Source organism: Microcebus murinus, chromosome 2 (genome assembly GCF_040939455.1).
Source record: "Microcebus murinus isolate Inina chromosome 2, M.murinus_Inina_mat1.0, whole genome shotgun sequence".
Classification (NCBI taxonomy): domain Eukaryota; kingdom Metazoa; phylum Chordata; class Mammalia; order Primates; family Cheirogaleidae; genus Microcebus; species Microcebus murinus.
The window spans coordinates 101,919,384-101,942,473 of NC_134105.1; the positions used below are offsets into that span (position 1 = coordinate 101,919,384).

At 39.2% G+C, this 23,090-nt stretch overlaps 1 protein-coding gene, 1 long non-coding RNA gene and 1 pseudogene across 2 annotated transcripts in view; 2 read left to right on the forward strand and 1 right to left on the reverse strand.

Annotated features, from left to right (window-relative positions):
* Positions 1–23,090, forward strand: part of S100A9 (S100 calcium binding protein A9) — a 442,604-nt gene that overhangs the window by 220,830 nt on the left and 198,684 nt on the right. The window lies entirely within an intron of this gene.
* On the forward strand, positions 12,944–14,160 carry LOC105885956 (serine/threonine-protein kinase Sgk1 pseudogene; annotated as a pseudogene).
* LOC142861066 (uncharacterized) lies at positions 17,723–19,289 on the reverse strand. Its single transcript, XR_012912424.1, has 2 exons — positions 19,152–19,289; positions 17,723–18,303 (listed from the first exon to the last, which is right to left on the reverse strand). It is a non-coding gene; the product is annotated as an uncharacterized LOC142861066 (long non-coding RNA).

Genomic DNA, 23,090 nt, shown 5'->3' on the forward strand with positions numbered 1-23,090 from the left:
CATGCTCACGCTGTCACAGAACTTCCTAGTTGGTGATCTTCCTCGCCAGGGTAATGCACAGTGATTCAGTTGAGACATTTTCTCAAGTTCTCCATGCCAGTGTCATGTGGCAATTGGAGAATATGACAAATTCTCTTGTTTTTTGCAAGCAGAGATGGTACTTCCCCTACCTCCCAGTTTCCTGAGTGACCTGTACGTAACAACTATTACCTCATTCGGTGGCACCTGCCCAGTATCCAGTTTTGTTCTCTTTAATAGGACAGACCAGAGGGTACTAACACTGAAAGCTGAACATGTCTTAAATTCCAGGTGCAGCTGAAGTGTGTCTTTATACCTAACTTCCCCCTTTACCATGAGCCATTGCTCTCTAGGCTTTCTTTGACAATTAATTTATTTGATCAGGGCCACAAAGGCACATCCTAGCTTCCTAGACCCTGGCAGTCCCACCCTGCCTGTGTCTCCATATGGTCCCTCAATGGGCTTGAACAGGCAACGCCATCCCTCAGTTTTCTAGGCCATAGAGTTACATGCCAGGCCATCCCTAAATCTACCATTTCCATTTACCCACTGACCTCATCTCTGTGACCCTCATGAGCATGAGTGATTTGTCATCTACTAGAAATCTGAATTCATTTTCTCCCATTTTTTTCAGCACTGACTTCATGTCTGGGCCACATCCATTTAGAAGCTTTTCCATTCACACTCCCGTCATACCGTGTGCTACTTTTTCCTACATAAGTTAGTTCAACTGATTCCTTGACAATTCCTCTCTTTTGAAATGACATTTCGTAGGATTTCAGACTTTCTATGCACACTCAAGGAATGAAGTTCTGTGAGATATTTATCCCACCAGTCACTATCTGGATATTTTTACCTATAAATAAAATATGACTACGCAGATTGAACCACAGTAAAACTTTAGCTAGTATTACTCAGTGTCCCAACTTGGAGAAACTTTGAGTACCTTGGCTGTGTGGACATCTCCAGGCATGACTACCATGTGACATCAAATATTTCCTAAACTCCTTGGAGATCGGCTTACATAGCTTTGCCTTAGAAATAAGAACTATTCCTACTTCCAGAGTTTGCTGCACCAGCTCAATGAGATGGCTAACATAAGGCATGCTATGTAATGGGTCTTCGAAGAGTTGTGATCTCTAAAAGATAGATATACTAAGAATAACTAATTAACTGATTATATCTAACCAATAAATTCAAACACATCAAAAAAGGTAATAAAGAGTGGCATTGTTTATTCTTTGGATTCTGTGAAGATCTTCACTCTGCTCTCCTCTCTCATCTGGCTGAGGTCACTGCTGATTAGGTGGCGATAATAAGATGGCACCAGAGAGTCTGCACTTGGTTCCCCTAAGAATTGTGTGGTGTGTGCAGTGTTTCAAACTTGATTGGGCTGGTACAGTAGAGAAAAATATCAGTGGCCTAACCTGGGTATTTGAAGAGGTAGGAAATTCCTTGGGTTCAGCCATACTACTGACCTGTGTCTCAGCATCTCAGAGGGACAACACGAGGACTGGTACTCTGGAATTCAACAGGATAGTCATCTAGATTGCTATCGGGAAGCTGACAACTTTCCGGGATGTAGAAGGCACAGGGATGCTTTTGGGATGGGTGAGGCGCTGTCCTAACATTCTTTTTCATGGTGAAATCCTAGGAACTAGAGCCAGTGCCTGCTGAAGTAAGAGAATTATCTAATGAGCATGTTATTTAGAACAGTTCTATCGGCAAGATTTTAGACTTGTTTTTCTTTGTCTCAACTCACTCATAAGTTCTAAAGTTATTTTTATAAATAAATTATTTGGTTTATTATTTATGCTTGATAAACTGGAGTAGGATCAGGCTTTCTTAAGAAAAGAATGCTTAGTGAGGTTTGCCAACCCCACAAAGAGGTATAATTATTTCTTGATGTACATGAAAAATAAGTAATGCATAGATGATCCTCACTTTCCACAAATAATGGGTACCTGAAGCCCTGTGCATATTACGTCTCTGAAACAAGTAGTGTCACATGAGGTAACAGTGGTATCTCAGGAGAGCACTTTAAATATCTGGAGGCCGGGCGCGGTGGCTCACGCCTGTAATCCTAGCTCTTGGGAGGCCGAGGCGGGCGGATTGCTCAAGGTCAGGAGTTCAAAACCAGCCTGAGCAAGAGCGAGACCCCGTCTCTACTATAAATAGAAAGAAATTAATTGGCCATCTGATATATATAGAAAAAAAAAAAATTAGCCGGCATGGTGGCACATGCCTGTAGTCCCAGCTACTCGGGAGGCTGAGGCAGAAGGATTGCTTGAGCCCAGGAGTTTGAGGTTGCTGTGAGCTAGGCTGACGCCACGGCACTCACTCTAGCCTGGACAACAAAGCGAGACTCTGTCTCAAAAAAAATAAATAAATAAAAAAATAAAAAATAAATAAATAAATAAATATCTGGGGCGTAGGAAGGGGGAAAGAGAGTAACTTTTCACTGCACGACCATTTTTTTACTTTTTGAATTTTTGTACCATGTATGTTTTTTAAACATTCAGAATGTTTAAATATATTTAAATATTGAATTGTATTCAAAGATTAAATCAATCCGAGTAAGTGCTATCTTAGAAATTTAGTATGCTATATAGACAAGGTTGTGTTTAACCCAAGCTCTTTGTCCTAATTAGATGTGTAATTGTGAGCAATTTTCTTAACATTACTTAAGTTCTCAGGTTTTTCATTGAGGAAGTGGTGATAATAGTACTTCTGTGAAAGACATTTTAATAAGATACAAATTAAATAATTTAAATAATAAGCCTAGTTAAACAACTCTTAAAATCTGGGAATCATTCAAAAGCCAGTATCACCTTGATAATGGAACCAGGAAAGAGCACAACAAAAAATTAAAACTATATACCAATATCCCTTATGAATATACATGCAAAAAATCCTCAATAAAATAGTAGTAATCCACTCATGTACCGATGGTCACTCAGGTTGGTTCCACATATTTGCAATGTGAATTGTGCTGCTATAAACATTCGAGTGCAGATGTCTATTTTATAGAATGTCTTTTGTTCTTTTGGATAGATGCCCAGTAATGTGATTGCTGGATCAAATGGTAGATCCACTTGTATCTCTTTAAGGTATCTCCATATTGCTTTCCACAGAGGTTGCACGAGTTTTGTATATGTATACCATGGAGTACTATTTAGCTATAAGAAATAATGGTGATATAGCACCTCTTGTATTTTCCTGGATAGAGTTGGAACCCATTCTACTAAGGGAAGTATCATAAGAATGAAAAAATAAGCACCACATGTACTCACCATAAAATTGCTTTCACTAATCAACACCTAAGTACATATAAAGGAATAACATTTATCGGGTGTCGGGCAGATGGGAGTGGGGAGGAGGGGATGGGTATATACATACATAATGAATGCAATGTGCACCATCTCGGAGATGGACACGCTTGAAGCTCTGACTTGGGGGGGAGGAGCAAGGGCAACATACATAATAACCTAAACATTTTTACCCCCATAATATGCAGAAATAAAAATAAATAAATAGATAAAACAGTAGTAAACCAAATTCAACAGCATGTCAAGAAAATAATCCACTATGACCAAGTGGGTTCATTCCAGGGCTGCAAGGATATTTCAACACAGGTAAATCAATAAATGTGTTTCACCACATAAACAGAAGCAAAAACAAAGATAATATGATCATCTAAATAGATGTAAAAAAAAAGCATTTGACAAAATTCAGCCCCCATTCAAGATAAAACCCTCAAAAAATCAGGCAGAGAAGAAATATATCTCAAAAATATAAAAGCCATATATGACAAACCCACAGCTATCATTATACTGAATGGGGAAAAGTTGAAAGCATTCCCCCAAGAACTGGAAAAAGATAAGAATGCCCTCTGCCACCACTTCTATTCAACATAGTACTGGGAGTCCTAGCCAGAGCAATCAGTCAAGAGAAAGAAATTAAGGGTATCCAAATTTGGAAAGATGAGATCAAATTATCACTTTTTCCATACAATATGATCTAATATCTAGAAAACATGAAAGATTCTAACAAGAGAGTACTGAAATTAATAAATAAATTCAGCAAATTCTCAGGTCACAAAATCAATGACACAAATCAGTAGCATTCTTATACACCAATAACAGTCAAGCTTAGAATCACATCAAAGACTCAACACCATTCACAGTAGCTACAAAAAAAATAAAATACCTATGAATATACTTGACTAAGGAGGTGAAAGATCTCTACAAAGAAACTATGAAACACCGAGGAAAGAAATTGCAGATGACACAAAAAACATGGAAAAACATATCATGCTCATGGATAGGTAGAATAAACATTGCTAAAATGTCCATACTACCTGAAGTGATTTACAGATTCAATGCAATCCCCATCAAAATAGCAACATCATATTTCACAGATCTGGAGAACAAAATTTTACACTTTGTTTGGAACCAGAAAAGACCCCAAGTAGCCAAAACAACCTTGAGAAAAAGGGACAAATCTGGAGGCATCAAAACACCAGACTTCAACTTATACTACAAGGCTTTGGTAACCAAAAGTATGGTATTAGCACGAAAATAGAGACATAGACCAATGAAACAGAACAGAAAATCCAGACATAAATCCATCCACATATATCCAACATATCTTTGACAAAGCAGACTATAATAGACACTGAGGAAAACAAGCCCTGTTCCGTAAAGTGGTGCCAGGACAACTGGATAGCCACATTGAGAGGAATGAAACTGAATCCATATGTCTCATCACTCAAAAACATTAATTCAAGATGAATAAAATACTTAAATATAAGACTAAAAACCATACAAAGTCTAAAATAAATGTTGGAAATATTCTTCTAATATCAGTCTAGGCAAAGAATTTCTGAAGAAGACCCAATGGCAATCACAGTGACAAAAATAAATAAATAAATAAGACTTGAGTAAAATAAAAATCTTCTGCACCACCAAGGAAATAATCAACAGAGCAAATAGGCAACCTAGATAATGAAAGAAAATATTCACAAGCTCTACTTCTGATAAAGGACTAATAAGCAGAGTCTACAAGGAACTCAAACAAATCAGCAAGAAAAGATCAAACAACCCCATTTAAAACTGGGCAGAAGACATGAACAGAAGCTTTTCAAAAGAAAATAGATCAATAGCAAAAACATGTTTAAAAAGTGCTTAATGCCACTAACCATCACGAAATGAAAATTAAAACCACAATGAGATATCATCTTAACCTATTTAGAATGGCTTTTATTAAAAAGTCAAAAAACAATGGATGCTGGTGTGTATGTAGAGAGAAAGGAATACTTATACACTGTTGCTGGGACTGCAAATTTGTACAACCTCTATGGAAAACAGTATGGAAATTTCTCAAAGAACTAAAAGTCAATCTACCATTTGATCCATCAATCCCACTACTGGGTAATTACCCAGAGGAAAAGAATTCGTTTTATCCAAAAGACACCTGCACTGGAATGTTTATTGCAGCACAATTCACAATTGCAAAGATGTGGAATCAACCCAAGTGCCCATCAATTCATGATTGGACTTATAAAATGTGGTATATGGATAGCATGGAGTAGTACTCAGACATAAAAAAGATAAATGAATAACATTGCAACAATCTGGATGGAATTAGAGTTTATTCTCCTAAGAAGTGTCTCAAGAATGGAAAAAGAAACACTGTATGTACTGACTATTAAATTAGAACTAACCAATGAGCAGACATGTGCACAGAGGGAAGTAAAACTCAGTGGAAACCAATCAGGGGCGACAGGGGAGGATGGAAGGGGCAAAAACCTACCTGAAGGGTACAATAAACACTATTTGGGTGATGAGCCACTTATAACCCTGACTCAAGCATAACAAAAATGATGCATGTAAGCAAAAACATTTATACCCCAAAAATATTTTGAAACAAAAAAGGAATAATAGTCATCCAATTGATTTGGAAGTAGTATCTCATTGAGATTCTGATTTGGATTTCCCTGATCATTAGAAATGTTGTGCATCTTTTCATGTGCTTATTGGTCATTTGCATATTTTCTTTGTAGAAATGTCTATTCAAGTCCTCTGCCCATTTTTGAATTGTTTTATTGTTATTGTTGAGTTGGAGTGATTTATAGTATATATCCTGGAAAATATTCCTTATGAGACATAACATGTGCAAGTGTTTTCTCTCATTATGGGAACTGCCTTTTCCCTTTCTTGTAGAGTCCTTTGATGTAAAAAAGTTTTAAGTTTTAATGAAGCACAATTTTATCTATTTTTTTATTTTGTTGCCTATGCTTTTACTGTCATATCCAAGTAATGCTTGGTAAGTTCAGTGTTATGAATATTTCCATGTTTTCTTCTAAGAAATATATGGGTTTAGCTTTTATATCTTGGTGTTTAATGCATTTCAAGTTAATTTTTGTATATGGTGTAATGTAAGGATAGAACTTTATGCTTTTGTATGAGGATATCCTGTTTTCCCAGCATTATTTGTTGAAAACACTGTCCTTTCCCATGTTGAATGGTTTTGGTACCCTTGTCAAAAATCAGTTGATCACATATGGGAGGATTTATATCTTGGCTCTCTATTCTATCACATTGGTCTATATGTCTGTCTTCATCCCAGTACCACCCTGTTTTGATTAATGTAGCTTTATAATAAGTTTGAAATCAAGAACTATGAGACCTCCATATTTGTTCTTTTTTTTTTCAAGATTAAATTATCCATTTGGAGTCCCTTGCAGCTCCACATGAATTTCAAGATGAGTTTTTCTATTTTTCTGCAGGAAATATGGTTGGAATTTTAATAAAGATTCCATCAAAATGTAGATCTTCTGTAGGAGGGACAATATTGAATTTAAAAAAATTAAAAATTGCTAAAAGAAATTAAAGAACATCAATGTAAATCGAAAGGCATCCAATATTCACGGACTGTAGGGACAGTTCGTGAATATTGCATGCCTCTTGATTCTTGATTTACATTTTCTTCTTCACCTTCAGGGATGCTAGCATTTTTTAAGCTTTTGATGTGCACATGTAAATTTATTCCTAAATATTTTATTCTTTTTAGGCTATTGCAAATACGAAAGTTATATTAATTTCATTCCAGAATGTTCATTGTTAGTACTCAAAATGCAACTGATTTTTTGAGTTCTGATATTGTAGCCTGTAATTTGGTTATTAGCTATAACAGGGCTTTTTGGTGAAATTTTAAGGTTTTTTATATGTAAGATTATACCACCTGTGAAAGGAAATATTTTAATTATTAGGGTATGACAATGAAATAATACCTACCTACCTCCAACCCCACGTTAAGTGTCTGGCCAGAAATACTGACCATTTTCACCCTAACTGAGCATTGCACAGGCTTTTCAAAGTAGAATTTTAAGAGTCTTTAGTTAATAATAGACATTCATTGGAGAATATTTTGAAAAGAAAAATAAAAAGTCTTCAGTGATTACAGCAGCCAATATAATCACTTTTAACAAATTATGATTCCTATCTTTTCAGGAATATATGTTAACCAAATGTCATCATGCTTTATATGTTACATATAATTATCATAATTTCAATGATTTTAATAATATTGACTATTCTTCCAAAACAACCTCTTTAATGATCCTAAGAATTTTAACATATGTATGTTCTGTAATTTATCTGATTCAGCAAAATTATGGAAGGATGATGAAGAGTAAGCCTTGCAATCAGGAATAGCACCAAAAGGGAGAAATCCATGGGGATTTGCAGTTATCATTTCTCTAAACACACGGGAATATTTTACCACAATTTTTGTTTCCTTCTATTTATTTCTTCATATTTTATGATAGAATATTGATTTGCAAGACTTATTTTGTTCTGTGGTATATGACATATAGTAGTAAAATGTGAGATAAAATGTTGAATCAAGAATTGGACACAAATTTTTAAATTTTTATTCTTTCTTATCATTTCTGATGTAGTAAGAATGTATTCTTAATGATTCCCTGAAAAATTAAGGAGTAGAGGTCGTGGGATGAACCTAAGGCTATCTGACTGTAAAGGAACATGAAGCTAAGGTCTTTAAATATATAGAGGATAGATGGATTAATAAAGGCCTATGGTGGCCATGTATGTGTGACAGTGTGTGTGTGTGTGTGTGTGTGTGTGTGTGTGTGTGTGTGTGTGTGTGTGTATGTCTATGAGAGAAAGAGAGAGAGAGAATCTGTGTGTGTATATAAAGTGTGCTGTGTTTCAGGTCTCAGGTCTTGGAGGTCAAACCTGGAGAATTTTTGATTGATAGGTGCCCTTCTTCATGTAGGGGCAGTTCTTCACATGGCTGATCTGTGAAGAATTCTGAGTGTTCAAGTTCACCACCACAATCTATTAAGCGATTCGTCTCTGGAATGCTGGGGGTACTAGGCTGCTATGACTTTAGTGCCTTCACTGTCACGAAAACCAGACTTTTTGAGTGGGGATCCTAGGAAGGAGAGTCTCAAGGTGTGACCAAAACTGTGTTATCTGACACTGTGATTGTCTTTGGGTAGCTTATTTTCAAATTTTGGATGGCAGAAATCATACATTTCTCTAAGGGTTTATGTTTTAGATGTCATGTGAGGATACAGGGAGTAGTAAGTTACCTACTGATTAAAGTCCCTTTATTTTGCCTCTGAAGTGCATGGCATGTGTAGCAGTCTATATGAATCACTTGGTGATGACACTATTTGTAGACACCTGGTCTCAAGTGCTGAAGTGATTGTTCTATCCTTGCAGGGTCATGGCCAGTGGTGATCTTAGCCCAAAACCCTCCTTCCTGGCAGGAGCCGTGGCAGTTCTGGGAAACTAACTTGCTTAACTGAGGGAAATGATGTTGGGTGGATTCAGCACTCCTGTACCTTCTGAAGCATGACTGGTGACTGCCCCAAAGCTTTTGAGTTTCTCTTCTTTCCCTTCCTTTTCTTCCTCATTCTCCTCTTCTTTTTCCTTCTCTAATTATGAAATCACATTCTTGGAAAACTTCCTGATCATTTGGCTCAGACAAGGAAGCTCTAGCAACATCAATCAAAACAATGCACATATGTAGCCTGCCCCATTGATTGCAGGAACCGTTTTTTAAAAAGATTTGAAAGGATTAGTCACTAAAGGCATTGGCAACATATGTCTTGTGTCACCAGCATGCACCAAATTGGAGAGAAAAGAAGTACACATTGGAGAGTGAGAAGAAAATGCAGCAGGCTGAGGGGGTTATGGAAGAGAGAAAATAAACATGCAAACAAATTTAAAAAACACTTTATTTCAAAGACTTAAAACCTGTTTGGGAAAAGAGTGGGCAGAAACAAGCATATAGGATAAACCTAAATACAGATTTTCCCCCAGACTCAGACTTGAAGTGCTCTGACCTTTTCCCTTCCCCAGTCCTACTCTTAATTATTCACATGTGGTGGTGTGAGAGTTTGCATCTTGTTCTCCACTGTAGGGACATTGGAGGGAGTCACATAGACCTGGTTCAGTCAATAGATTTTGAGTGAATGCTTGTGATTTGTGTTCACTTCTCTCCGGATCTTTAATGTAGTTATTAAGAGTGAATCTTTCTTAAATGAAATGACTGTACTGCACATCTTTGAGGATTGAAAGGAGAAAACTGGAATCTGTCCTGGGAGAGACGTGTATCTACGAATGGATAGAGAAGACAGCATCAAAGAGGCAAGGAATACAAGTCAAATATTGGATTCTATGGAAGAGGGGTGGAGGTGGAGGAGAAAGTTCCAGGCTTGGACAGGGTGAAGTGACTGCCCAGTGCAGGCAGCCCCGACCCTGACAGGCAGGCCGTCTTCTCCCCTGTGCATACAGAAAGACTCAAACCCAGGGTGGAAGGTGACCTGTGGTCACACAGCTTGTCAAAGATAGAAGTAGGGGCAGAACTCAGGCCTTTTTTAGGTCTCTCCTTCCTTCTAGCACATCGGCAGATTATACGAGGAAAGCAGAGGAGGAGACAGGTTTACGTAAAACAATATGGCAGTCAGTTAAAGGGGAAAGGCAGGCAGATGTGTGATTCAGGAAAGGTGTAAGATAGGAAGGGGCCATTGTCCCCTGTCAAGAAAGAGAGCCTTTGACCACCAGTTACAGAATGTCTCCATTTCTCCCCCTGAGAATAGTCACTGAAACTGAGAGCCAAGGCAGGGCCTCTGTGAGTCAGGAGTGCTTAACCCAGGAGGAAATCTGGAACAGGATATTTCCTATGTTGAGAGTGTCTGTCCAGCTGGTTATGGAGAAATTTGCATGTTTTCTAGGAAGTTATTGGACCTGCCCAGTTTTATGCAATGGCATTTTCCCCTGGGTGGGGCAGCGGGCCCTATAAAAAGACCCTCTGCTGCCCAACTGCCAAACCCCTGGTGTTCAAGTCCCATCTACTGTGGAGAAGCTGGTGAGTGTGATTTCTTGGGTTTCTCTGTTTTATGCTGCTCTCAGGTTGAATTTAGTCTGAAGACAGCAAGTCTGGTCGATCCAAAATTATGATCATGGGTTTGATGTTACATAGTTGATGGAAGCTTAGGATTGGAGCACAATGATTTTAGTTTTTTGTTTTGTTTTGTTTTCTCTTTTGGTAGATAGTTTGATGTCCATTGGACAAAGACATTAATAGGTAAGTTTTAATTAGAAGAAAGAAAAGAACAAAGTATTGTTCTCTTTTCCATATCTTTTTGATGTCCATTTCAAAGGCTTATGTCTTAGCAGGTGTGAGATCCTTGAACTCTTTCTGAACAGCCTTTTGCTCTGTGGCCAAGTCAGCCTCCTGAGACTTTATAAGAGATTGTGATGACAGGAATTGCTTGTGTCATTGCCCAGCATTTCTGAACTTCTGAATGCCTTTTTGAAGATGTGAATTCATGTGATGTTATTCATGTGAATAACATTCCTTCGTTCTTTATAACAGATTTTTTTTTTTTTTTTAAAATGGTATGAGAAAAGACATGATTTTCCCAGGGCTGATGAAGCAATTTGGGAAAGTGGAAGGGAGAAGCCACAGAGACATAGAAAAGGAGTTAAGAGATTAAAGTATATTCTTGGAGATTAGGAAACTAATATCCCACGGTATTACATAGGCGTTGGCCCCTCTCTGTAGGAGTATCTTCTTGTAAACACTGTCATTTAATTTCTTTCAGACTCTGAGATTCCAGAAAGATGTCTTATCAACAGCAGCAGTGCAAGCAGCCCTTCCAGCCACCTCCTGTGTGCCCACCCCCAAAGTGCCCTGAGCCCTGCCCACCCCCAAAGGTCCCTGAGCCCTGCCCACCCCCAAAGGTGCCTGAGCCCTGCCCACCTGTGCAGTGCCAGCAGAAGTGCCCTCCTGTGCAGCCTCCTGCTCCTTGCCAGCAGAAATATCCGCCCAAGAGCAAGTAACAGCTTGAGGATGCATCAGGACCGTGAAAGGAGAAGGACAATTGTCTCTCCCAGTTCCGAAGCTCCATCTTCACGTTCATTCTCTTCAAAGCCCCTCACGGATACAGAAGAAGCTTCTCCACCATTAGCCTGTAAAATGGCTGTGATGGTTCCTGCAGCAAGTTCTCCTTCCTGAGGCTGTCATCCTGCTCGTGTTCAGGCAGTGACTGAGGAAAGGAAGTCCTCAGCTGTGCCAGCACCCCAGACCTTCAGACGGAAGTGTGGCGGCTCTCTCCCTGGGTGCTGTGAAAGAATTCTATGGATGGCTTCTGTGTGTATCTGTCACCTGGGCAGGAATTTCTACCACCCGGGCAATTGTACCTTTTCTTTCACTTCCTGAGTAAATACAAATAAGTATACACACATGTGTGATGCAGTAACTATTTTCTTTCTCTCCACATCAGCTTTGTTAGCAATATTATATCATCATTTAGTTTATTTCTGTCTTTCTCTGATCCCCAGGGCCACTCTCACAATCAGTGTTATCTGAATTTTGTGTCATATCAAAAATGATTTCCATATCATTTCAAACCTATGTTAATTTACTTATCTACAATGTTTGATTTGGGGAACAATTTGTTTAACTTCTTAGAATTTTAATCTCTCTACTATAAAGTGAAGAAAATAATATTTACATCACAAACTTGTCTTAGGTATAACATTGAATTAATATGTTTTATTTGCTTGGCACAATGCCTAGTACACACTTAGCACTCAGTTAATAGTAATGGCAGTTTATTAGCAGCAGTAGTTCATTATTATCTCCATCAACATCTTCATTACCACCACCACCATCACCACCATCGTATTTACTCCAGCAAGAGAGTGGCTTGGAGATAACCAATATAGGAAATAAGAAGATTATAAGTTAAATTATATAATTTTGTATACTTGTATCAGAATATATAAAGAACTCCTACAACTTAAAAATAGAATGAAAAATAACCCAATTAGAAATGGGAAAAGAATTCGAATAGATATTTCTCAAAAAAAATCATACAAATGAATAATAAGCACATGAAAAGATGTTTACCATTATAAGTCATTAGGGACATGCAAATTAAGATTATAATGAAGTACCACTTTGCATCCACCATGATAGCTATAGTAAAAAGGACAGATGATATCAAGACTCAATGAGATTGGTGAGAAATTTGTGCCCTCCTATGTTGCTGTTGGAAATATAAATGGTGCTGCCATTTTGGAAAATACTTGACCATTCCACAAAATGTGAAACAGAGTTATCATATAACCCAGCAATTCTCCTCATAGTTACAAACCTAAGAGAACTGAAAATATATGTTTATAGAAAACTTGTACATTAAAGTTCATAGCAGCATTATTCATCATAGTCAAAAAATGGAAATAACCCAAATGTCCATCAATTGATGAATAAACAAATGTGGTATCAATCATAAGTGCTAAGACACCAAATTCAAAAGTCAATTCTTCTGGAAACTCCTTCAATTCTCTTTCTACTACTTCAAAAAGGCAAGAGTGAAGCTTTCATGAAACAGAGGAGGATGGGGCTGAACGACTTTATTCAGGAGATTGCCAATAACTCCTATGCATGCAAGCACCCTAAAGTTCAGTCGATCTTGAAAATCTCCCAGCCTCAGGAGCCTGAGCTTATGAATGCCAACCCTACTCCCCACCAAGTCCTTCTCAGCAAATCAACCTTGGCCTGTCATCCAACCCTCATGCTAACCCATCTGACTTTCACTTCTTGAAAGTGATTGGGAAAGGCAGTTTTGGCAAGGTTCTTCTAGCAAGACACAAGGCAGAAGAAGTGTTTTGTGCAGTCAAAGGTTTACAGAAGAAAGCAATCCTGAAAAAGAAGGAGGAGAAGCATATTATGTCAGAGCGGAATGTTTTATTGGAGAATGTGAAACACCCTTTCCTGGTGGGCCTTCACTTCTCTTTCCAGACTGCTGATAAACTGCACTTTGTCCTAGACTCCATTAATGGTGGAGAGTTTTTCTACCATCTCCAGAGAGAACGCTGCTTTCTGGAACCACGGGCTTGTTTCTATGCTGCTGAAATAGCCAGTGCCTTGGGTTACCTGCACTCTCTGAACATCGTGTATAGAGACTTAAAACCCGAGAATATTTTGCTAGATTCCCAGGGACATATTGTCCTTACTGACTTTGGACTCTGCAAGGAAAACATTGAGCACAATGGCACGACATCTACCTTCTGTGGCACACCTGAGTACCCCGCACCTGAGGTGCCGAGTAAGCAGCCCTGCGACAGGACCGTGGACTGGTGGTGCCTGGGGGCCGTCTTGTATGAGATGCTCTATGGCCTGCCTCCTTTTTATAGCTGAAACACAGCTGAGATGTACGACAACATTCTGAACAAGCCCTTCCTGCTGAAACCAAATATTATGAATTCTGCAAGACACATCTTGGAGGGCCTGCTGCAGAAGGACAGGGCAAAGTGGCTGAGGGCCAAGGACGACTTTATGGAGATCAAGAGTCATGTCTTCTTCTCCCTAATTAACTGGGATGATCTCATTAATAAGAAGAGTACTCCTCCTTTTAACCCAAATGTGAGTGGACCCAGCAACCTGCGGCACTCCTATCCCGAGTTTACTGAAGAGCCGGTCCCCAACTCCATCGGCAGGTCCCCCAACAGCATCCTCATCACTGCCAGCGTCAAGGAAGCAGCCGAGGCTTTCCTAGGCTTCTCGTACGCACCTCCCATGGACTCCTTCCTCTGAACAGTCTTAGGGTTGCCTTTGAAGGATCTTGTGTGTGTTCAATGTTTCAGTTAGCCTTTTGGCGGAGCTGCCAGCTGACAGGACATCTTAAAAGAGAATTTGCACATCTCTGGAAGCTTAGCAATCTGCCTGCACACTGTTTGCTGCAAGCCTTTCGAAGAGCACATCCTCCTCTCAGTGAGCTCACGAGGTTTCCACTTCTATTCTTACTTCCAACATGGTGCTCCCTCTGAAATGAGCGTTAGAGCGCTGCCTTAGACAGATGCAGGAGTCTTGTTAGAAGGAAGGCGCTGTTCTAGGAGGGGTCTCCTGCCAGTCTATCCAGGCTGTGATAACGAATATTATGACATGTGCCTTTTCTGAAAAGATCGTGTTAGCTCCAAAGCTTTTCCTATTGCAGAGTGTTTTCAGTTCTTTATTTTTCCACGTGGGCTTACTGTGTGAACAGTGGAATGAGTGTGATTTGCGTGATCACAGATGGATTTTGTTATAAGCATCAATGTGACACTTGCAGGACACTACAACATGGGACATTCTTTGTTTCTTCCATATTTGGAAGATAAATTTATGTGTATACTGGGTTTTTTTTGTAAGATATAGTGAATAACTAAAATTTATTGAAATGGTCTTGCAATGACTTATATTCAGATGCTTAAAGAAAGCATTGCTGCTACAAATATTTCTATTTTTAGAAAGGGTTTTTATGGACCAATGCCCCAGTTGTCAGTCAGAGCCATTGGTGTTTTCATTGTTTAAAAGGTCACCTGTAAAATGGACATTATTTGTGAGGTTTTTTTGCATTCCTGATAATTGTATATATTGTATAAAGAAAGTCTGTACATTGGGTTATAACACTAGTATATTTAAACTTATAGGCTTATTTGTAATGTAAACCACCATTTTAATGTACTGTAATTAACATGGTTATAGTATGTACAGTCCTTCCTTCCTGCCACACAACTTTTTGTGTGTGTGATAAACCAATTTTGGTTTGCAATAAAACCTTGAAAACTAAAAAAATTAAAAACAAATATAGTATGTCCATACACTGGAATAATATTTGGCAATAAAAAGGAATGAAATACTGATATATGCTAAAACATGGATTAATATTTAAAATATTATGCCAAGTTAAATTAGCCAAACATAAAGGAACATATATTGTATAACACACTTTATATGAAATGTCCAGAATCAGCAAATCTGTACAGACAGAAAGTAGTCCAGTGGTTGCCAGAGGCCTGAAGGAGGGAGAACATGGATTGACAACACATTGATATGGAGTTTGGGGGAGAGGTGATTAAAGTATTCCAAAATTAGATTGTGATGATGATTGTGCACCTGTGAATATACTAACAAGTACCGAATGTACACTTTCAAAGTGTGAATTTTATGGTATGTGAATTCTAGCTCAATAAAGCTACTTTAAAAGAGGAAGAAAAATTGGCTCTTTTGCAAGTAGAAATGCGAGGAAATAGAGGGGGAAACCAGAAATCTGCAGAGCTGAGAAAGTTGATTATTTCTAGATATTAAAGAGAGAGAAAATCAACAATGGTCTCAAGAGACAAAAGTTCATTAAAACTCAAGTTTGCCACCAAGATTAGATTATGGTTTGATGCCTTCCCATCTGTTTATTTTTCCAAATAGTGTGAAAGAAACCACAGGTGAGAAGAAAGACATGGGAAAAGGAAGCAAAGGATATTGTATTTTTCTCTTATTCTTAAAGACAAAATAGGCCGGGCGTGGTGGCTCACGCCTGTAATCCTAGCACTTTGGGAGGCTGAGGAGGGCGGATTGCTCAAGGTCAGGAGTTCGAAACCAGCCTGAGCGAGACCCCATCTCTACCAAAAATAGAAAGAAATTAATTGACTGACTAAAAATATATATACAAAAAATTAGCCGGGCATGGTGGCGCATGCCTGTAGTCCCAGCTACTCGGGAGGCTGAGGCAGTAGGATCACTGAGCCCCGGAGATTGAGGTTGCTGTGAGCCAGGCTGATGCCACGGCACTCACTCTAGCCTGGGCAACAAAGTGAGACTCTGTCTCAAAAAAAAAAAAAAAGACAAAATAGTGCCGGCTGCGGTTGCTCATGCTTGTAATCCTAGCACTCTGGGAGGCCTAGGTGGGAGGATCACTTGAGGTCAGGAGTTTAAGACCAGCTTCAGCAAATGGGAGACCCCATCTCTACCACATATAGAAAGAAATTAGCTGGACAACTAAAAATAGAAAAAATTAACTAGGTATAATGTTTCACCCCTATAGTCCCAGCTACTCAGGAGACTGAGGCAGGAGGATGGCTTGAGGCCAGGAGTTTGAGGTTGCTGTGAGCTGATGCCACATACTCTACCCAGGCAACAGAGTGACACTCTGTCTCATAAATAAATAAATAATAAAATAACGACAAAGTGGGGGGGAGGGGAACTGTCATCAACAATATTAGGCAAAAGCTATTTTCAAGAGCTTACTGTTATAAAAATAACCTGCAGTCTTTCTGTACCACAAGGTGTACAATCTACCCTCCAAAACTCCTTCCAGCATTTGGAACACAGAAGAACAAAGTTCCCTAAACATTTTGCTATCTTTAATTTGGTGGTATCGATAGAACAGTATTCTCTTTAACACAGGAAAACAAGTAGACTTACTTTTCATTTAGTCTCTCCCTCAAAATAAGTTTTCCATTTGCAAAGAGTTTTCATTTATTCCTCAGGTAGGTCTTTCCAACTTCTTTAAAAATGTTTGAAACACCCTGTGTACTTTTAGATGAAGTGCTATTCAAAATAAATTATATATGGTAGCTGAGAATCATGTAAATATAACATTTTAGGCCTTTCGCCATCAGCATGACATGGCTGTCAGACTTTGAATATATGTCAAAATCATGACAGCATCCTAGAGACCCAACTCGTCTGACCTCATTTGCAGACAGTCTCTCCTTGATACTGATCTCTTTGCTGTTATTCTGCATTTCCTTAACACTTGCCTTTCCCTAGTCTTGGAGCAATCTACCCCAGATCTACCCATGGCTCCCTCTTCTATTCACTCATGTTCTTAAACAAAAAGTCACTTTAGAAGAGTCTTTCTAAGAATTTTCTCTAAAATAGTGTTCATGCACCACTATCATTTGTCCTACATGTGTGGAGTATGTATGTACGTGTATGTTATAACTCCCTTAACAATATAGACTATTAAGAACAAGGACTTGTATAAAACTGCTTGACATGTGACAGACATTAGGAAACATCTGTAAATAAATTAAAGGACTACTATGAGTACCCTCAGCTGAGTACATTTTTTCCTACTTTTTAGACATGATGAAACCGAAGTAAAGAGAGTTTAAGAAACTTTTAAGGCTCAAAAGAGCTAAAAGCGGTAAAACTGAGCTTAAAGCCAATAAAAGACAATCATTTCTTGTACCAAATCCAAAACAAACACAATTCAAGCAACACTGATTTCAGTTATGGAAAGGCCTTGTTCTAATAATTCAATGGGAATGAAAAGGAAGGCTCATGTGATGCAGTTAACAGAAGAGGATAAAAGCACAAAATGCAAACAGAAGTAATATGGGTTTGACCATGAAACATGTGCTTTATTTGTGAAGCAAAAGAATAGACACACTTGCTCTCTGCAAAGAGACCACCACCGAGATCACAGAGAGACAGCTGGCCAAGGAAGACAGGGGACAACCCTACTGCTCATCTTCCAACAACATGATATCAACTTCAGAAACCAAGATTTTCTCTGTCAGCTGTCATCCCAGGCAGAGGTTAGGGAGGATGCAATCTGTCACCATGGCTGAAAGGAAGATAATGGAATCCTGAGATCAAGAAGAGTGACTGGATCTAGCAGGTTCATGGTCCTGATGAATCCCCATGCTGTTACTTGCTCTTGGGCGGACACTTCTGCTGGCATGGAGGTGGGCAAGGCTCAGGGCACTTTGGTTGGGGACAAGGCTCGGGGCACTTTGGAGGTGGGCAAGGCTGAGGACACTTAGGTATGAACACAGGAGGAGGTGGGCAAGGCTCAGGGCACTTAGGAGGCGGGCATGGCTGAGGACACTTAGGAATGAACACAGGAGGAGGTGGGCAGGGCTGCTTGCACTGCTGCTGCTGTTGGTAGGACATCTCTGGTGGGGCTCAGAGGATCTGAAAGGTAAGCAACGGCGTTCATAAGGCAGACAGTCCTGATGGTGCAACAATTAGCCACAGCATCCACCCTCCAGTCTCTAAGGACCCATTTTGGATTCCTAACACAACCTTTAAGATTTTTTTTTCTCCTTTTATTTCATTATATTATGGGGGTACAAATATTGTTGGGGTTACATATATTGCCCCCGCCACCCCGCCTCCCCTCTATGCCAGCGCTTCAAGAGTGTCCAACCCCCAGTTTTTGTAGCTTTTTTACCCTTCCTTTTTAGGACCTCTCACCCTCAGCGCTTCAGTTTTCTGTGGCTGATCTCTTATTGTACCACTTTCTAAAACAAAATTGCCCATGAGGCAGAAGCAGATGTCTCTGAGGACAAATACTGTATAGAGAAGAAAAACCTAAATATTGAAATTCTAACCGATTCCAAATGAAATCTCTACCCAGACCTTCCAGGGGGCTTGGTTACCAGTTTAACGAAGCTGGCTGTGGTGCAGAGCAATGGGGCTGTGAAAAGCACTGCAGAGGCACCAGCCTGTCCCTCAGGGAGATTGCACCCTGAGAGAGACGTGCTTGGAACAGATGTGGAGCAGGAGATAGGACAGAGCCTTGTATCTCTCGCTCACCTTCAGATTAACATTCAGGTTAAACATTGCATTTTTTACTTCATTTCCCTCATCACCTTCAAGTCCATCTACCAAATACCAGCAAAAATTGATCCTCAAAACCTCATTGTCTTCTTTTTCCCTTCCATGAGCATAAATTCATTAAAGTAAATCATCATTTCTATCCACAGGTTAAACCCTAACACCGTCCCAGTGCCAAAGAAGGCTGTAAGGTGTGTACTCACCAGAGTCTCCAGAGGCCTATAGCTGAGTGCCAAGAAGATAGCATCCCCGTGCTGAAGAAGCCTTTTATAAGGGCCGGGCAGCCCCACGCAGGGAACAGCCCAGAACTGGGATGATGTGCTTATTTCCCAACCAAAATGCCATCTGCGTGCAATCCCCGAATGACTTGGCATGCTCACGCTGTCACAAAACTTCCTAGTTGGTGATCCTCCTCACCAGGGTAATGCACAGTGATTCAGTTGAGACATTTTTCTCAAGTTCTCCATGCCAGTGTCATGTGGCAATTGGAGAATATGACAAATTCTCTTGTTTTTTGCAACCAGAGATGGTACTTCCCCTACCTCCCAGCTTCCTGAGTGACCTATATGTAACAACTATTACCTCATTCGGTGGCACCTGCCCAGTATCCAGTTTTGTTCTCTTTAATAGTAGAAACCAGGATGTACTAATCCTGAAGCCTGGAAATATCTTAAACTCCAGGTGCAGTTGCAGTATTTCTTTACACCTAACTTCCCCTTTTACCTAGGCCTATTGGTCTCCAGGCTTTCTTTGACAATTAATTGGCTTGAACAAGGCCACAAAAACACATCTCAGCTTCCTAGACGCTGGCAGTCCCACCCTGCTTATGTCTCCATATGGTCCCTTGATGGGCTTGAAAAGGGCAACACCATCCCTCAGTCTTCTAGGCCATAAGAGTCACATACCAGGCCCTCCCTAAAGCTTCCCATTTGCAAATGTATACACTGACCTCATCTCTGTGCCCCTCGTGACTATGAGTGACTTGTAGTCTACAAGAAACCTGAATTCATTTTCTCCCATTTTCCTCAACACTGACTTAATGTCTGGGCCACATCCATTTAGAAGCTTTTCCACTCATAGTCCCCAAATACTGGGTGCTACCTTTTCCTACATAAGTTAATTCAACTGATTCCTTAACAATTCCTCTCTTTTGAAATGGCATTTAGCAGGATTTCAGGCTTTCTCTGCACACTCAAGGAATGGCGTCTGTGAGCTATTTATCCCACCAGTCACTTCATGGATACTTTTACCTAAATAAAGAAAATTTGGCTACACAGAACTCACCCACTGATAATTTCTTAGTATAATTTACTGAACCACAGTAAAACTTTAGCTAGTACTATTCACTGTCCCAACTTGGGGACGCTTTGAGTACCTTGGCTGTGCGGACATCTCCGGGTACCACCACCATGTGACATCAAATATTTCCTAACCTCCTTGAAGATCAGTTTACACCACTGTAAGTAGAAATAAGAACTATTCCTACCTTAAAAGTTTGCTGCAAAAGCTCAATGAGATACCTAATATAATGCATATTATGTAGTGTGCCTTCCATAAAATGTGAGCTCTAAAAGATAAACTACGAACAAACAATAAGTTATAACAACTAATCAATAATTTCAAACACATGAATAAAGTAGTAAAGAATGGCATTAATTATTCTTTGGATTCTGTGAAGATCTTTGCTCTGCTCTCCTCTTTCTTCTGGCTGAGATCACTGCTGATTAGATGGCAGTAGTAAGATGGCACCAGAGAGTCTGCACCTGGTTTCCCTGAGACAGCCCCTCCCAATACCTGAGGGAAGAGTGCATGCCTTGTACTCTTTCTCAGAAGAATGTTGGGTGGTGTGTGCAGTGTTTTCACACCTGATTGGGCTGGTACAGTAGAGAAAGATATCGGTGGCCTAACCTGAGTATTTGAAGAGGTAGGAAATTCCTTGGGTTCAGCTCCACTACTGGCTTCTGTCTCAGCATCTCAGAGGAACAACAGGAGGCCTAGCACTCTGGAATTCAACAGTTCAGTCATTTAGATTGCTATCGGGAAACTGACACCTTGCCAGGAAGCTGGAAGGCACAGGGATGCTCTTGCAGTGGGTGAGGTGCTGTCGTAACATTCTTCCTCATGGTGAAATCCTAGGAACGAGAGCCAGTGCCTGCAAATTATCTAAGGAGCATGTGATTTAAAACAGTTCTATCGACAAGACTTTAGACTTGTTGTTCTTTGTCTCAGGAATGACTAATAGGTTCTAAAGTTATTTTTATCAATAAATTATTTCGTTTATCATTTATGTTTGATAAACTGGCATAGGATCAGGTTTCTTAAGAAAAGAATGTTTAGTAAGGTTTGCCAACCTCACAAAGAGGTATATCATTAGTTCTGTATATCATTAGTTCTTGATATACAGAGAAAATAAGGAAAGCACAGATGACCCTCACTTTCCACTAATAGCGGGTATTTAAAGCCCTGTGCAAATTAAGTCTCTGAAATAAGTAGTATCACATGAAGTAACAATGGTTTATCTCAGGAGAGTATGTTAAATATCTGGGGCATAGAAAGGAGGAGAGAGACTAACTTTTCACTGCATGGTCATTTTTTAACTTCTTGTATTTTTGTATCATGTGTATTTTTTAAACATTCTAAATGTTTAGGTATTTAAATATTCAAATGTATTTAAAATTTAAATAAATCTGTAAGTACTACATTAGAAAATTAGCATGGTAGGCCGGGCGTGGTGGCTCATGCCTGTAATCCTAGCACTCTGGGAGGCCGAGGCAAGGAGATCGTTTGAGCTCAGGAGTTTGAGACCAGCCTGAGCAAGAGCGAGACCCCGTCTCTACTAAAAATAGAAAGAAATTAATTGGCCAACTGAAAATATATAGAAAAAATTAGCCAGACATGGTGGCGCATGCCTGTAGTCCCAGCTACTCAGGAGGCTGAGGCAGTAGGATTGCTTGAGCCCAGGAGTTTGAGGTTGCTGTGAGCTAGGCCGATGCCACGGCACTCTTGCCCGGGCAACAAGAGTGAGACTCTGTCTGCAAAAAAAAGAAAATTAGCATGGTATAAACACAATGATTGAGTTTAATCCAGGCTCTTTGTCCTAATTAGTTGTGTAACTATGAGCAATTTTCTTAACATTTCCATAGTTCTCAGTTTCCACATTGAGGAAATGGTAGAAATCTCATAGCACTTCTATGGGATACATTTTTATAAGATGCAAATAAAATCATTTAAATGATAAGCCTAGTTAAACAACTCCTGAAATCTGGGAATCATGAGGCTTACCGACCTGGTTCCAAAGGTCCTGGTTTGTCTAAGGATTTTGAAAAGAAGAACAGAGCTATTTTAAAGGGACCAGGGAAATGCAGAAAGAAAGGAAGATAGAGAGGCAAAATACAGGGTCATGGACAGAATAGGAAAGCAGAAAGAGAGAGATGATTGCATTTCTTAGGGGCCATTTGATTCTACTTGATTTAATATTTATAATAAATATTTATATTTATTATGAAATTTTTCATACCATCCCCCAGGGAAATCCAATGTGTTAGCCTACTCCAAAAGGCAAAATTAGCAGAAATGCAATAACAGGAAGAGTAGATTAAAAATGAGCCTGTAATAGCAGGAATGTAATTACTAAATGTTCTTTTTATTCTAAATAAAATTGTTTTCATTTTAATAATAATAATTCAAGATATGCTGCTACTAAATAATATGTCTTTATGTTCCTGAAATTATAGATTCAAAAAATAATAGAATTGTAAATGAACAGAAGTGGCAAGAGTGGGCATCCTTATCTTGTTACTGATCTTAGAAGAAAAGCTTTCAATTTTTCACCATTGAGTGGATGGATATTAGGTGTAGGTTAGTCATATTTGGCTTTTATTATGATACGGTTCATTCCTTCTATAAATAATTTGTTGACTGTTTTAATCATGAAAGGGTGTTGAATTTTGTCAAAAGTTTTTTATGTATCTGTTGAGATGATGATATGGTTTTTGTCCTTCATTCTGTTTATATGGTGCATCACATTTATTGATTTGCTTATGCTGAACCATTCTTGTATCCAGGTGCATTGTCGTGGTGCATGATCCTTTTAATGTGTGTTGAATTCAGTTTGCTAGTATTTTGTTAAAAATTTTTGCACC